The sequence below is a fragment of the Amblyomma americanum genome, chromosome 5 (assembly GCF_052857255.1).
Source record: "Amblyomma americanum isolate KBUSLIRL-KWMA chromosome 5, ASM5285725v1, whole genome shotgun sequence".
In the NCBI taxonomy this organism is placed as follows: domain Eukaryota; kingdom Metazoa; phylum Arthropoda; class Arachnida; order Ixodida; family Ixodidae; genus Amblyomma; species Amblyomma americanum.
The window spans coordinates 79,372,382-79,375,728 of record NC_135501.1 but is presented as its reverse complement, the minus strand read 5'-3'; the positions used below and the strand labels follow the sequence as shown (position 1 = coordinate 79,375,728).

The following is a 3,347-nucleotide window of genomic DNA, read 5'->3' as shown; positions in this document are numbered from 1 at the left end:
ACCCGTGAAAACTGAAGGGCGAGAAGGCTATAGCCTCAACCGCCATTCATTCCCTAAACCGTCGCGCGGAATCCCTTGGGACTCGGCGGCGGTCAGGGCGGGACCGATGACTTTGCGTTGTTCTTCTGCTTCGGGGTTGAGCAATACGATCTCCCAGGATTGTACATTTTTATTCGGGTCGTTATAGAAAGGGCAGCTCCAGACCATGTGGACTAGATCTACAATGCTTTTGCAGTGCATACATCTAGGATTAAAGACTTCTGGATACCATTTACTGTAAATAATAATGCCACCAGAACTTACGAGATAATGAGACCGCGGATGCCTGCACTGTGGGGAGACCTGTGATATCTTCCACATGGTGTGTACATGTACTCAAAATCCCCACCTCCCCCTTCCGCTATCCCTTCCCGAGAGACACGAAAGACTACCCTCTTGAACTGTTCCTCGCTTGATTCCCAAGAGTGAGAGAAATGTAACTTTAATTTGCACCCGTGAAAACTGAACGGCGAGAAGGCTATAGCCTCAACCGCCATTCATTCCCTAAACCGTCGCGCGGAATCCCTTGGGACTCGGCGGCGGTCAGGGCGGGACCGATGACTTTGCGTTGTTCTTCTGCTTCGGGGTTGAGCAATACGATCTCCCAGGATTGTACATTTTTATTCGGGTCGTTATAGAAAGGGCAGCTCCAGACCATGTGGACTAGATCTACAATGCTATTGCAGTGCACACATCTAGGATTAAAGACTTCTGGATATCATTTACTGCAAAGAAGAGCATTTGGAACCACCCCGGTTTGCAATTTCTGCCACTTTATTTTCTCTTTCCTACTGAGCTGTTTATCTGCTGCTGAATAGGCCTTGCGACCGAGCTTATAATGAGAAATTACATCGTGGAATGTTGTGAGTTCGTCACCCGATGGGAGGTATTCCTCGTGTGGAGGCGGCGCGTCAGCGGCGATTGACTGCAAAGTGAGCCCTCGGGAGGTCGCGTTCGGCTTCTTGTTCCCAAACAGACCCTGATGAGCCGGGGACCGGATTCTTGAGATTAGCTGTGATGGTACTTGCCCTTCTCTCAGAATTTTGGCGGCTTCAGCAGAGATTCTGCCCATATCATAGTTCTTAATGGCTGTCTTAGAGTCACTCACTATCATCCTTGTACCGTTTTTTAGTGCAGCTATAGCAATGGCAACTCCTTCTGCATTTGGTGCACTTGTGTTTTAAACAGTGCAGCACGAGACAGGGTCTCCACTCTCACGAACCACTATCGCTGTTTGTGCTGCCTTCCGATCGTATTTGACAGCGTCCGTGTAGAGCACATCGGATCTACCTCGAAATTTGCTCGGTAGGGCCACAGCCCTATCTTTGCGTCTACCTTGGTAAAATACCGGATGCATGTTCTTTGGCAGCGGTGAAATATTGAGTCTATCCCTGGTTGCTCTAGGTATGTTATCTGTCCGCTTTGAACACTTGTAGGGTTCGGACCCCAGAGGCTCCAAGATTTTCCTCCCAGTTTTTGATTTTTAAAAGCCTTTGATACTGCGTGAGGGCAGCGGCTTCCATGAGCTCATTCAGATTGTTGGAGAAACCTAGGTTTAGAATCTCTACCGTCGAAGTGTTCGGAGGAAGACCTAGTGCGATTTTGATCCCTTTTATGATTATGATTTCAATTTTGTCCTTTTTTGCTTTGGCCAGTTCGAGATAGGGGGCAACGTATAACACTCGGCTTAAGAAGAAATCTTGAACCAATCTCAAAAAATTGGCCTCCTTCGCCCCCGCATGCTTGCTAGAAATGCGCTTGAGTAGCCGGCACGTCTGGCTGGTACTCTTAACAAGTCTCATGATAGTTTCTGTGTTTGTACCCATTTCTTTGCATGCGCGGCCCTCGGGCATGTATACTGTCTGAAACCGGAATGGAACTGCCACTTAATCGCAAAGCAATATCACAACTTTTTCAAGGGGGACTGTTTCTTTTCATTTTTTGAGATGAAACAAAAAAAGCCCCCTGATTTTTCTGCCTAGCATATTAACTCAATCTGCGCGAGATATTTCTCTATTACGCCTATGGCTCGCTGAAGTTTCCTTTCAATCTGTTCATCGCTACTACTGCTCAACCACCGCGTCAAATCGTCGGCATATATGGTGTGATGCAAATTTGTGATTCCATTCAGCTGCCCTGCGAGCCGAATCTTCGCTACATTATACAGAGTGGGAGAGAGAACAGATCTTTGCGGCGTCCTTCTATTCCCCTATCTAATGTTTTAGAGTGATTGTCCAGCCAGGCTGATGGTAACCGTCCGATTTGAGAGAAAGTCCCTTACGTAGTTATATGTCGCGACTCCAACTTTTCGCGTGCTAAGGTTCTCAAGTATGGCTACGTTTGTGACACTATCAAAAGATTCAGGGTCGTCCAGTGCCACAATGACCCTAGTATCAACAGTATTTTTATCGATTTCCTGCATCTTAAGCTGTAGAATGCATCGCATGCCGATAGGTTTGATCTGAAGAATATGAATGTATCAGGATGAAGTATTTGTGGGGGGTTAACGTGCCAAAGTGACTCAGGCTATGAGAGACGCCGGTATCAGGATAATGATTTTGATCTTCCATGACACTATTCAGTCTAGATTGAATTATGTCCTCCATCACTTTTCCAACCCAAAATTTTAAGGAAATGGGTTTGACATGCTCAAAGCCTAGCTTCGTTCCTCTCCTCGCAATGAAGACCAGGTTCGCAGCTTTCTATGCTCGCGGTATCTCTCCCTGGTCCCAACATTCTTGCATACAGGTTGTAAGATTCCGAATGAAACCGTCGTCAAGATTCCTGAGCATCCTGTTGTTGATTCTCTCCGACCCGGCTGACGTTTTGGTTCTTAGGTTGTTGAGTTTAGCCCCCCCTTCCCCGACAGTGATGGGACTGTCTAATACCGGGTTTACCGAGCCCGCGTACTCAAGGACTCCAGAACAGTTAAGGTAGCGATCCCTAACCTCGGTTATAAGTTCCTTTGTCGGACCTGCATATTTATGCACAAGCAATTGAAGCTGCTGTTGAGCCTCCGATATTGTTTTCTCTGGAGCTAATAGATGTCGGAGCAGTTTCCACGTTCCGGCGCTGCCAATATTCCTATCCATTTGTTACACAAATATAACCCAATTTTGCTTGGTGAGTTCTATTGCATGCTCTTCATTGTTTATCTTGAATGCTGCAAGTTTTTTCTGAGATTCCTGTCACCTTTTCTCTGGCTGATCTTTTATAGCGGCGGTGGCATCGCCAGCGGCGCTGACGGAGATGCTGATGGCAGGGCGGCCTCGCTCCCGCAACAGAGAACGCATTCGACAACCGGCCGG

General features: G+C 47.3%; 1 pseudogene; it reads right to left on the bottom strand.

Moving 5' to 3' along the window:
- Nucleotides 1–517: 517 nt before the first annotated feature.
- Nucleotides 518–1,562, bottom strand: LOC144133993 (uncharacterized; annotated as a pseudogene).
- Between the last annotated feature and the right edge of the window lie 1,785 nt (nucleotides 1,563–3,347).